Source organism: Lissotriton helveticus, chromosome 11, assembly GCF_964261635.1.
Source record: "Lissotriton helveticus chromosome 11, aLisHel1.1, whole genome shotgun sequence".
Classification (NCBI taxonomy): domain Eukaryota; kingdom Metazoa; phylum Chordata; class Amphibia; order Caudata; family Salamandridae; genus Lissotriton; species Lissotriton helveticus.
This window is the reverse complement of record NC_136072.1, coordinates 250,894,210-250,908,823: the sequence shown is the minus strand read 5'-3', so window position 1 is coordinate 250,908,823 and position 14,614 is coordinate 250,894,210.

Here is a 14,614-nt window from a genome sequence, read left to right as displayed (position 1 = left end):
GGGGTACTACGGCCTTACCGGCAGGACCAGGCAGAGACACCTTGAGGTAACCGCCTGAAGACGACACGGGAGGTGGATGACGGCGAGAACACCAAGGACACTCCGGAAGAGTGGCTCAGAGATCAGAGAGTTGGGTGCAGGAGCAACACCAGCGCTGCCCACGATGGGCAAGAAAAATTTAGACCCCAAGCCCCCTAAGCAGGGCACCTTGGACAGGTATGCTATGGCCCCACCGGGGGCGGAACTAAATCAGGCGAGTGCAGACACGCCCTCTTGCTGAACGCGATACAGGCGTCCCGGGAGGCCCTCAAGAACAAGATTGGGGAGGTGGGGACAGAGGTGACGCTCCTCCAACAAGATCATAATGCTTGTGGGAAGCTCGGAGGTCCACTAGATCTTTTTTCAAGTCCTGCACTGTGTCTTCCGCCTCCACTGGTCTCCGTGTTCGTCACTCTCTCAGGGTGGATGATGCCGAAAACAGAGCGAGACGTAACAACCTTCGCTTTGTAGGCTTTAGGGAAGGAAGTGAGGGGCCAAATATGTTAGAGTTTCTTCACTCGTGGCTGCTGAACACGTTCCCGAAGGACAAATTCTCCACCTGTTTTATAATTGAGAGGGCGCACAGAGCACTGATGGTGAGACCTCCGGTCGGGGAGAGGCCACGGACAGTCATCGCTTGCTTCCTAAACTTCCTAGATTGAGATATGATCCTACGGGAGGCAAGAAGACTGGGCGATGTCCGCCATGACAATGGGCGCATTATGATCTTCCCGGACTATAGCCAAGAGGTGCAAAAGCAGCGACGGTCCTTTGACTCAGATGAAGCCAAGCTGAGAACACTACAGATACAATACATGTTGTTATTCCCCGCAAAGCTGAAAGTGCTCTACAAGGAGAAGGCCTACTTTTTCCAATCCCCAGAGGAGGCTTGGCAGTGGTTGGAGGAGCGCCCGCCTCTGGGGAGGCAGCAGACGGGGGAGCGGAGACCGCCGGAACGGGATCATCCGGGGGGAAACACTCGAGGTTCGCCGAAGCCACAGAGAGTGAGACAAAGCCGTGGAAGCCGAGAAGTGGTGGTTATCCCGTATGTGACATCTGGAGTTCGGAGGAAGAGGCGGAAGAGCACAACCTCGCTTGAATGGGGCAACCTGACTGGCTCCCGCTTTCGCTGTTTAGCGGACAAGGTGTGATCGGAGGATGAAGAGGAACCTGAGGACACCGCGTCGGAAGAAGAGGATGTGGAAGGGCGCTCGACACATCCCCTGGTGGCGGCCATAAAAGACATGGAGCAGGGACATACACAGGACACTGAGGCCTCGCAGGGGGAACCACAAGATTCCAATTCCTGAGGAAGGTTCCTGAGAGGTCGACCTGTTGCGGACACTGTAGCTGGGAGCATGCAAGTTATTGACCACACTTCCCCCTCATCCTTTTTGTTTGCACTGTTTTCCTTTTGTAATTGCTGCATTGGATAGTAGTGGGTTGTTTTTTATTGCTTTGTGGTTTATTTGGTTGTATGTTGTGGGTCTTTGATCTCGCACAGCTACCCCAAAGAGGGGTTTGTAGAGGGGAAGAGGAAGGGTGGGCGACAGACCTCCTTCATCTGAACAGCTGTATCTCTGTCACTGAGATGGTGATGGGTCTGGACGGAGGAGGGGGGTGGGGTGGGGGGTGTTTATGGGATGCACCAGTGGGGGAGTTGGGGATGGGTGGGGGGGCAGAGGGTATTTGGGCGGGAAGAATTTGGGGGTCTGGTTATTCTTTTTAAGCATGTTACAGACAGGATGGCTCATTGCATCTGTAGGCCCTCCACTGGGGACCCGCTGAATCATGTCCTGACCTGGTTTGATGTCTTCTGAGGAGGTGGGTGACCCTGAGAATGGGACGCACGACTGTGGACAAATACATTTTTTTACTTGGAACATGAACGGCCTGGGAACTAAGATAAAAGGGGGGCTGGTCGTGGCCTTAGTCAAAAGGATGGCTCCCAATATAGTGCTACTGCAGGAGACGCATCTACAGGGAACACAATGTGGTTTCTTGGCTAGGGGGGCGTACAAGGTTATAGCCCGTGCGGGATACACGACAGGCTCCAGAGGAGTGGCCATACTTGTTAGGAAATCCCCCCTTTTTAGTTACTGACACCTGGACGGACCCACAAGGTACTTACGTTGGTGTGACGGGGACATGGAGGCACCAGAAGTTGACGGTGATATTGATATATGCACCCCCTAGACTACAGGCCAGAACCCTCGAACGAGTGACTGATATTATCCTGAACACAGCAGACTCCCTGCATGTGGTGCGTGGGGACTTCAATGATGTGATTCGCCCCTCGATGGATAGTTCCGGGGAACGGCTAGACCCCTCGGTACAGTTCCCCCTGGCACGCTTTAGTGACATGGTGGGGCTGACGGACGCCTGGAGATGGCTCCATCCAGGGGCTAGGCTGTACTCTTACTTCTCAGGCGCGCATAAGGTATACTCCAGATTGGATTGTGTCTTTCTGCCTCGACGTGTGCTGGATGTGGCGAGTCGGGCGGAGTTCCTAGCGCGTGGCATATCGGACCACTCGCGGCTGATGGTGACATTCGGCATGAAAGTAGGGATGAAAGCTGGACGGTGGAGACTAGCAGCTTGGGATCTGCAAGACAGGGACTTGCTGCGGGGATTTAGGGTGGACGTGAAGGTCTACCTGGCAGATAATTTGGGCTCAGTTCAGTCGGGGGTGACGATATGGGAGGCCCTGAAGGTGGTTCTCCGTGATAGAATACAAAACAGGATAGCGGAGGACAGGAGGAAATGACATGGGGAACTCAGGGAACTTGAGGCACACATACTGAACCTTGAAAGACAACATGTGCTGGATTGAGGGGTACCTACGCTACGCTGTATCATGGATGCCCAGCAGCAGTACAAGGATTTGACGAATTACGAGGCCAAGACGCAGGCACAGGCGATATTACATAAATTGTACGACGTTGGTGACAAGTCTGGGAGACTGTTAGCTTGGTTGAGCCGCAGGGAACAGGAGGCGAGATGGGTGTATAGGGTGGTGGGGGCGGATGGCCGTCCTCATAGAACGGACACGGCAATTGCGCAGACGTTTGCAGATTACTATGAGCAATTCTATAGGGCTAGGGAACTAGATTTGGTGGCTGAAATAAATCAATATCTGGAGCGGGTCGTGAGCCCCTGCCTAGACGAGGCCGGAAGGGACAGTTTGGAGGCAGAAATTACCACGGAGGAGGTGTGCGCAGCAATTGCCAAACTACGCCCGGGGAAATCCCAGGGAACAAATGGGTTCCCGGCAGGATTCTTTAAAAAAACGGCAGACCTCCTCACCACCCATATGCTGGCATTATTCAACGGGGCAATGGAGGAAGGGATACTTCTGCCGGACCTCCGTATGGCCATTATAGTGACCATATATAAGCAGGGTAAGCCGCCAGAAGAATGCGCATCATACCGCCCCATATATCTGTTGAACGTGGAGACGAAACTGTTAGCGACTATCCTGGCCCTTCGACTATGGCAGGTAATTACAGGCCTGATTCACTTGGATCAGACTGGTTTCTTACCAGATAGGGCGGCCAGGCATAACCTGAGGAGGACACACAACTGGTTGATGAAGGTACGCGCTCGCGAGGAGCCCCATGTCTTTCTCTCATTAGACGCTGGGAAAGCGTTTGACGCGGTACATTGGCCATTTTTATACAGCGTACTGATAAAGTTTGGGTTTGGCCCAAAGTATCGGAGGTGGATCACGCTTCTTTATACGGACCCACGGGCGAGGGTCAAGATCAATGGGGTGCTTTCTGAGGACTTTCCCATAAGGAGGGGGACCCGTCAGGGTTGTCCATTGTCCCCGCTATTGTTCACCCTTACCATTAAAATAGTGGCATGCGAGGTCCGACAAGATAGACGGATAACTGGGTTTGGATTCCGACAAGATGAAGGGTAAGAGGAGAAAATATCGCTTTACGCGGATGACATCCTACCATATGTTACCTCCCCGGAGGTCTCAATACCGCGTCTGTTCTCCTTACTGAATTGTTATGGATCACGCTCTGGATATACCATTAATTGGCACAAATCGGTCCTGTACAACCCTGGGGAGGGAAGCTTGGGGCCGGCATTACCAGAGGCGTTGAGGGTGACAACTGAAGGGTTCTTATATTTAGGAATCTACATAACAACTAATAGTTCCGCCTCGTACAGAAAGAACATACAATGAGTACTACTGAATTTTCAAGAGGATGCGAACAGATGGAAGGCCCTTCCACTTATTTTGTTGGGGCGAGCGGCGATGTATAAAATGATCACTCCGCTGAGGCTCTTATATGCGCTGCAAAATGAATACTTTCCCCTTTCGGGCCAGGTTTTTGCGGAGATAAATGGGGGACTCAGAGATTTGCTCTGGCTAGGGAAACAGCCGAGGATAGCGCTGGAGACGTTGCAGAGAAACCAATACAATGGAGGGACTTCCCTCCCTAACATCGAGGCATACTATTGGGCGGAACATCTTGCCCCGATAAATGACTGGATACACGCCCCGGCAGATCACCCCATGTATAGATTGGAAAGGGAAAAGCTGGGCAGTCGTACGTGCTTGCATTACATATATGGAGGGAAAGGGAAGTCAGCGCTACTACCAGCGACTAAGGTGACGGTAGAAATCTGGGATAAGGCGACATGACGGATAGGCTGGCGACACAAGCCATCGGCACAAACCCCAATTTGGCAGTGCACTTGGTTGAAAGACTTACACAAGCTGAAAGGCTTCAAACGGTGGGATGACATAGGAATCGCCGTGCTGGGTGACCTGCAAAGGCGGGGAGCCCTGAAGTCCTTCCAGGAATTGAGGGTAGAATACGGGTTACACCGCTCTCAATTTTTTAAATATGCGCAACTGCGGCATGCGTGGCGAGCGGAGGGGATGCTTTCGGAGCCATTGCCGGAATATGCCCCTTTAGAGGGCCGCCTACTACAGGAGCAGGCCAAATTAGTTTCCCTGACCTATAAAACCCTTCTCAACAACATGCCGGACGGCCTAGTGAAATTGAAAACTATGTGGGAATTAAACATAGGGGAGATGGACACGCTTGACTGGGAGACGGCATTGATGATTCCTAGGTGGCCATAAAATCCCGTTTACGATTAATTCAACTCAAGATTTTGCACAGAGCCTATTATGACAGACACCGTTTACACCGGATGGGGCGGGCTGCTGACCCTAGTTGCCTATGATGTGGACATGTGGAAGGCGACTTCTATCACACCATTTGGGAATGTGGGGTCCACCAAAGTTACTGGGCTAGATTATTGAGAGAGCTTGGAGAAATACTAGAAGTGGTCATACCGCTGGAGCCTAAACTCATCTTACTAGAGATAACGACTGAGGTAGACCTGACCCGCCCTGACCTAATTTCCTGGAGTTAGCATTGGTGGTGGCCAAGAGAGATGTGGCGAGGGAGTGGGGAGCCCCGAATCCACCGAAGATTGCGGATTGGAGGAAAGGTATGGATATATATATGGCGGCTGAAAGGGTCACTTATAAAGCGAGAGGCTGCCCGAAAAAGTTCCGTAGAGTATGGGGGAAATGGAGGCTCTTCTATGGCCTGGATGGGGGACTTTGAGAGAGTAGGGTGGATTTCAAGAGGTGCTCTACTGTACACAGAAGGGACCCGGGGGCACCAATATCTTGAGATGAAAGATGGGATTTTCAATATATATGTGTTATTTTGTTTAGTGATGTGCGGGGGTAGGTGGGAGGCGGGTGGGGGAGGGTAGGAAGTGATGACTATTTGGATGTGACATGCTTGTTATGTTTTTGTTTTTTCTTTTTGTTTGAAAATGCAAATAAAATAATAAAAAAAAAAGAAATGAGCAAAAACGAAACAGTGACAATAAAGGTCAGCAATGAGCAGAATGAAGGAAAATACAGGTGAGGAACAAGCAGAAAGAGGCAGAATAGAGGTCAGAAACGAACATAAAGAGGCAAAATAGTGATCAGAAACAAGCAGAAAGAGGCAGAATAGAGGTTAGTAATGAGCAAAAAGAGGTAAAATAAAGGTCAGCAACAAGCAGAAAGATTTCAAAAAGGTCAGAAACAAGCAGCAAGAAACAGAGTAAAGGTCGGAAATGAACAGCAACAGTCACAATAAAGGTCAGCAATGAGCAGAATGAAGGAAAATACAGGTGAGAAACAAGCAGAAAGAGGCAGAATAGAGGTCAGAAACGAACATAAAGAGGCCAAATAGTGATCATAAAGAGGCAGAATAGAGGTCAGTAATGAGCAAAAAGAGGCAACATAAAGGTCATCAACAAGCAGAAAGATTACAAAAAGGTGAGAAACAAGCTGCAAGAAGCAGAATAAAGGTCATAAATGAGCAGCAAGAGGCAGAATAAAGGGCAGACACTAGCAGAAAGAGGCTGAATAAAGGTCAGAAATTACCAGAAAAGGAAGAATAAATGGTCAGAAAGAAGCAGAAAGAGGCAAAATAAAGTTGAGAAATGAGTAGTGAGAGGCATAGTAAAGGTCATAAACAAACAGAAAGAGGCAAAATAGAGGTCAGAAGCCAGCACCAATAGGAAGAATAAAGGTCAGAAACAAGAAGAAAGAAGCAAAATAAAGGTCAGGAGCGATCTTAAAGAGGCAAAATAATGTACAGAATGAGCAGAAAGAAATAGAGGTCAGAAACAAGCAGCAAGAGGCAAAATAGAGGTAAGAAATGAACAGCAAGAGGCAGAATAAAGGTCAGGTGAAATGAGAAAGAGACAAAATAATGCTCAGTGAATAGAAAGATGCATAATAGGGGGCAGGAGCAAGAGGGAGAAGAGGCAGAAAAACAAGTAGAAAATGAGTAGGTGAGTCACAAAACCAAAGGCAGCAGAGAGTAGCGGACTGCAGGCAAGCTGGACAGGAGGACTGTCATATGGAGAACTGGCACGAGGACCTACTCCCATGTACCCCACTACTTTTTGCAAGACACCCACTGAAAGACCTAATCAAATACCCACTCACTTATTAATTCAGAGATAGATTCATGCACCTACTCACAGATCCATTTAATCACTCATCGACCCACTCACAGCAAACTGAGACTCATACACACAGACCCACGCAGAGACTTGCACACCCACTCCCAGACCCACTCACACACATCCACCTCTAAGCCGGTACCCTCCCAGTCCCTGTGTGACTCGCTGAACAACTTTTTTATCAACAAAATTGCAGATATTAAGGCCAACATCCCCTCCCCTTCCCCAGTTTTCGTAAACCCTGATCCGCCACCCAATACCTATCACTTTGATCAAATAGCCCCCTGTCTAAAGAAACCTTTCTCTCCCTGCTTCCTTGCGTCAAATCTGGTTCTCCTTCTGACATCTGTCCAGCCTACATCTTGCGCGACATTTTCCGAACCTGCCCGATCCCTGCCCTTACCTTTCTCAACGAGACCCTTAAGTCAGGAACTGTCCCCCCTTGTCATAAATCTGCCACCATCATCCCAATCCTAAAATAAAACGGGCGCAGATCCTACAGCGCTAGCAAATTATCGGCCCATCTCCCTTCTTCCCTATCTAGCCAAAGTCCTCGAACGCCACGTCACCAAAATCCTCAGCTCTTTTATCGAGGACAGCGGCTTTCTCGCTCCTTGCCAAGCAGGGTTCCGCCCTCTCTATTCCACCGAAAAAGTGGTAGTCTCGGTTTTAGACACACTTAGAGAGGGGCTAGACGCTAACCTCCCACAGGCACTCGTTCTCCTTGACTTGTCGGCCGCCTTCGACACGGTGGACCACACCATCCTCCTTTCCCGTGTCGATGCGGCAGGCATTGGAGGTTCAGCCCTGGCCTGGCTCAGCTCTTTTTTGAGCGATCGCTCACAGGCAGTCCATCTGGCGACTTTTGCCTCCCAAGCCCGCAAGGTACAATGTGGCGTCCCTCAGGGATCTTCTCTTTCCCCTCTTCTTTTTAATTTGTACATCTTTCCGCTCATTTCTGCCTCACGGTGTTTAATTACGCCGATGACCTCCAGCTCATCTTTAACCTCTCTAATTCTTCTGACTCTATCTATAATTTTCAGCCGGTGATGGTCTTTATCAGGGATTGGATGAGCTCCAACCACCTCAATCTCAACCCTGATAAGACCAAACTCCTCCTCACTGGCAGCAAACTCAACCCTTGGTCTCCTATCTTTTGGCCCCCTTCTTTTGGTTCCTCCCCTTCTCCCTCTTCCTCTGTTAAGACACTGGGAATCACCCTCAACCAACAACTCACTCTACACTCTCAGATCAGCACGGTGGTTTCCTCCTGTTTCTTTACTTTGCGCACCATCCGGAAGATCTCACGGTTCTTTTCCTTCTCTGCTCTTAAATTGATCCTGATGGCTATGGTCCTTTCCCGTTTAGACTACGGGAATGTCCTGTATAATGGTGCCCCTGCGTATGCCATCCGACGGCTCCAACTGGTGCAAAACCAAGCTGCCCGCCTAGCCTATGGCCTACCCAAATCAAACCATACCACTCCCCTCCTTAGATCCCTCCATTGGCTCCCTATCAGAGAGAGGGCCCTTTTCAAGATAGGATGCATTACCTTCCAGGCCCTTCCAGGCCCTCGCAGGAACAGCTCCAGCGTTCATCAAGTCCAAAATCAAACCTTATATCCCCAGCAGACAACTGCGCTCTTCTTCTCTGTCCCTCTTGGTGGTACCCAGGTTCAAGAAGAGCAGAATGGGAGGCTCCAAATTCTCCGTCCTTGCGCCACAATTTTGGAACTCTCTTCCTCTTCAAATGAGATCTACCTGGAGTACCGCAGAACCCTAAAAACCTTTCTGTTGTCACATGCTTTTAAAATCTAATCCATCTCCCCGTCCAACTCAGGAACCACTCTCCTCAACAGCGCCATGAAACCGCCCGGTGTACGAGCGCTCAATAAATATCTTTAAATTCAAATTCAAATCCACTCAGAGACTTACACACCCACTGACAGACACACTCAGACACTCATGACCCACTCACAGATCCATTCAAGTACTCATTTACCCATTCACAGACCCACTTAGAGACTCACACACACACTCACAGACCCACTTAGAGACTTGCAGTCCCACTCACATACCCGCTCACATACCCACTCACACACTCATCCACCCAATAACATACCCACTACAATTCTCACTCCCACTTACAGACCCCATCAGAAACTCTCACAGACCCTCACAGACCCATTCAGACACGCATCATTCCACTCGCTGACCCACTCAGACACTCATGTTTCCATTCACAGATCCACTCATAGGCTCATGCACACACTCACAGATCTACTGAGAGACCCATGCAATCATTGACTGACACACTCAGACAATCATTCACCTACTCACAGACTCACACAACCACTCACAGACCCACTCAGACACACATACACCTACTTACCCACTCAGGCACTCACACAGCCAGCCACAGACCCACTTAGACACTCATGCACCCACCCACAGACCCACTCAGACATTCATGCATCCAGTCACAGACCCACTCAGACAATCACATATCCGCACAGGCACACTTACATCCAACTCATACAGCCATATACACAACCATACAGTGACTCACACACACACTCACAGACCCATACCGTCACTCACACACCCACTCACCTGCCAATAGAGTCACTCAAACAGCCCATCGCAAAGGTTGCAGGTTACAGTTAGGAAATATATTAAAAAAACATTGAAATTCACTGAGAATATTAAAGGTTATGGGGACATTATAGTTAGGAAATGGAATTTAAAAACACATAGAAAGTCAATGAAAAAAACAAAGGTTACAGGGACATGATAGCTAGGAAATAGAATTGAAAAAACTGTAAAACTTCACTGAAAAAACTAAAGATTACTGGGACGTTATAGTTAGGCTCAGATTTCACTTGTACAAAACTATTCAAATTCATTAAATATTATATTTACTTGAGCTACGTATAACTCACACCATGCAATGCACTGCTTATGACTTGACATATTATATCACTCATGAGATGGTCAGTGACATCACTAATGACATCATTGATAACATCTCAAATGACATTACTGATAACATTACTGATAATATCATCCACCGAACCAGTCACATACCATATAATCTCTGATACACCCAGTCATACACCCACACAGCCCCTCACATACCCATTCACAGAGTCATACAACTACTGGCACACATATTTACTCACTCATACACCCACTCACACAAACCAATCACTCACCCATGCAGCAACTCCATAGCAACACGGAGACCCATACAGCCACTCACACACCCACAAAACCATATACCCACTCACAAACACACACAGGCTTTCACACACCTACTCACTCACACACACAGCCACTCACAAAGTCACTCCCTCACTCACGCAGCTACCAACAGAGCTACTCTTTCACCCATACAGCCACTCACATTCACTTATCCACAAAACCACTTGCATATCCATTTATACTCCAAAACAATCATTCATGTACCCTCTCACTCATCTGTTCAGACACTCACACAAATACTTACTGTGCAAAACAGCGACTCACACACCCACTCACTTACCCATACACCCAAACAGCCACTCTCTTACCCATACATCTACTTACACACCCAGTCACTCACTGATAGAGCCATTCACACAGCTACTCAGTCACCCATACAATCACTCACAAACACACTCATCCACCCATAGAGCCACTAATAGAGCCATCACAATAACAGATACAACCACTCACACATGCTCACCCACCCAATCAGCTACTCACATACCCACTCCCACACTGATAAATACAGTCTCAGTGCCAATCAAATGACATATATTAGAAACAGTATCACTCATTAGTAGTACTAAAAAATAGTAATCTAACCCATGTATTAGCTTAGAATATATTTTAGTAGATATCTTAAACGCTCTGAAACTTTTTAAAAACACTTACACTCACTGGATGATGTCACCAGTGATGCCATTTGAGATAACATCAACGACATCATCAGTGATGTCAGTAACCATGTCAAGAGTGATGTAATATATGAGGCCATAAGCTGTGCATTGCAGGAAGTAAGTTATAGTTAACTGAGGGAACTATAACTGTGAATTTCAATGGTTTTGTATGAGTGAAATCTGAGAATTATTATAACATCCTGGAAAACTTTGTTTTTAACAGTGTATATATACACACACACACACAAACAAAGCAACAGGTTACAAAAACAAAGCCACACTTGTAGGGATGGATGCCTCCTTATATGAGCGTGGCTTCATGTTAATTAATGTCAAGCAAATGTCCACAAAGAACATGGAGCACTCTTGAGTTCCAAATACATATTTATTCCATCAAAAAACGCGTTTCAGCACAGTTACTTTTTCAATCCTGGTAGCACAAGCAGGCATACGTTGACAATTATTTAAAAACATATGTTCTCCTTCTTATTGGACAATACTTAGTGGCTACTGAAAGTGAACTGCAGTTTTGTCATAAGTTCAATTATTTAACATCCTCCATCACCGTATAAATCTTCATGCATCAGTTAAACTCATAGGTGGAAAAGGACGGGCACATTTGAAGTCAATTTGAAACTCAAAAAGTTCCTTAGTAGATGGTAATCAAACAGCGCTTCTTTGCATGAATGGACACTGTGAGGTAGCAGCCCTCACTTTGCCACCATGGCCATTTACAAACAAACCTGTGTTTATGAACAGCCCTCGTCCAGCACCTTTTTATGACTCATCATAGCACATGGCTGTAAGTGCAGGTTTCATAACCCACACATGACATTTGGTATTGTCCCAATTCTGTTAGCAGGCATACCATAAAAGATGTCTGCAGCAGTTCTGACCGGTATTTAAATCCAAAAACAAAGCCACATGTCATGTTTGAACACTTGTAGGGATGGGAGCCTCCTTACGTGAGCATGACCTAATATTAATTAATTTCAAGCAAATGCCCACAAAGGACATGGAGCACTCTCTTGTTCCAAATACATACTCACTTCATCCAGAAGATGCGTTTTGGCATAGTTGCCTTTTTCAATACGTGTAGCACAAGCAGGCATGCATTCACAATTATCTAAATACATATGCTCTCATTCCTATTGGACAATACTTCTTGGCCACTGAGAGAGGACTGCAGTTTTGTCATAAGTTGAATTATTTAACATCCTCCATTACAGTGTGTATCCTCATGCATCGTTAAAGTGATAGTTGGAAAAGTATAAGCACACTTAAAGTCTATTACAAACTGAAAAAGTTCCTTAGTATATCCAGTAGGCTGGTTGGCGACCCCGCCCTTGTGCGTGTGCGGGGTGGTCCACGAGCCTACTGGAAGCGTAACTCCCCTCCCCCGCACCCTTCCAGCATACCGGCTGTAACTGCCCCTGGACTGCCCCTGGAGTCACTCCCCTTGGGCGTGCCCATTTGACCACGGCAATGCCTGCTAAGGACTGTAAACTACGCTCACCAATTATGACCTTACCGTCATAGGGCAGTATAGTTGCCTGACTATCTGGCCTCCCCCTCTGCCCCTAGAAAGGTCATGCCCTGTTCCAAAGTCCCCACTAACCAGGCAAGTAGGCTTTCCTTGAACAGCTCACTACCCTGTTTAGAGAGGTGTATGCCATTCTGTAGGAAAAAACGTCTCCCCCAAATGGACCCATGCACTGTTGTCTGCAGTTTGGGGGATCTGAATAATTTATAAATCTGGTTATTGATCTTCTTTACTAAATAGTTCCCAGCCCACACGGACTTGCTCCCTCTCCACTGAAATTTTGGGATCATGTGCGACCATACCTGTATAGTTTCAGGGCACATTTTTCGCCAGCCACCCCACTTCTGTGATCAGGGCCTCCCTTTTGCCCTTCCTACCCAAATGTACAAGGTTTTTCCCACCCAGACGCAAAATAAACACATCTGGCCCAGCAAGCTTGCCAACATATCTCTAAGTTTGCCAAAGCGCAGCCCACCCTGCCCATGAAAAGCAACACTACCAACCGGCTTACTGTGCTCTAAACCCAAAATTGTCTGCAAGAAAAATGGACGCAACCTTTGTACATAGGAGTGGCCAATAACCCACACGTCCTTTCCTTTGTTTTGTGCTTCCAGGCGGGTACCTGGTCCACAATAGATGCTGACAGACGACGAACCACTGCAAGCTTCCCACCTGCTGCACATAATGTAGAAACTGCGTATGAGTGGGCAATAATTCACACGTCCATTGTTCTTTTTTGCTCCCAGGCGGGTACCTGTGGCGCATCGGGCTGCGACAAATGATGAAGTGCTGCAAGCTTCCCCCAGCGGGACAGGATGTGGAAACTGCAAGTCAACAGAAAGAAAAACAGCCTTGAGAGACACACCACACTTTTAGAGCATTGACATTAGCACGTAGCGCTTGTGACAGTCTGAGGACCACCTACCAACCCTCTGCACCGCGCTTCCAGATAGACCCCTGGCCACTGCCTCTGTGGCGGCCCCTCCTAACCGATAGGGCACCAAGTATTGCTGGATCCCCACCAGCCGCCTTGGACACTAACCCCGCATTCTGCTAACTGTCATTTTTGTAAGGTGCGCTCCTTCATCATGATTTAGAAGTGAAGCCCTCATGCCCCCTGGACTGCATGTGAGAAAAGGATATGAGGTTGATCAAAAGACAGCAAACTCTTTCTTGCGCTGTTTGTAGTATACCTGGGTTTCGCACACCAATGTGGCCAGCCTTTGACCTAGGGATGGTCAGCGACAGTGATCCTCCCTGTAATTGAGCAGGGATAAAATGACACCCCTCATACCATTCTTGCTTGTTCCACCACCCATCCCGCTGGGCCATGATCGCCACCTCTGTGACAGCCTTTACCAAGGGTGTAGGCTCTTGAATGTGGGGCTTCCCTTGCACTCTGGCCTATGAAATGATATGAAATAGTATCAAATTGACTGCTTCTCCTTCCTGTATCCCTTGCATTCTGTTAGTGGCCGCAACAGCAAACCACGCCTGTCCACTTTGGGATCCCCAAGATGCCCAACAGCTAATGTATTCAATGGCCCCAAGATGTTCCTAGATCTAGAGTCAAATCAGCGCCACCTTCACATGAGGCACATGGGAGGTATTGCAGTCCAATTTTAGAAATTGATGATCTTGGTCATACTGACCGTTCAACCTTATCAAGCATGCTGCACAACCTAATGACATTTTTCGTAAACGGTCCCTCCCAATGGGGGGAGCACACCATATTCAGACTCTACATATGAGTCTGTCAGAGCCCAAATCTGTGCCCTCCGACCACCTGCTTATCTGCCCGTTCCTCAAGCGTTTGAGCTGGGACCTTTATCGGCCAATATGTGGTAGAGGCTTACATCCTTAATGCGAACAAGATGATGCCTAATCAGTCTGGACCAACCTGTGCCATGGCTGACCTCCGGCTGTGCCAATTGAATGGCTGATGTTGAAACAATTTACACACTACCCGAGGAGCGGAACTCCCTTTTTACTGCCTTCTAGCTACATCAAATACCCTGCTACTATGTTGGCTGACTACAGTTGGGAAGGCAACCAAAAATTGGCGGCCGGTGCCATCATATGTCCATCAACACACACACTCACTG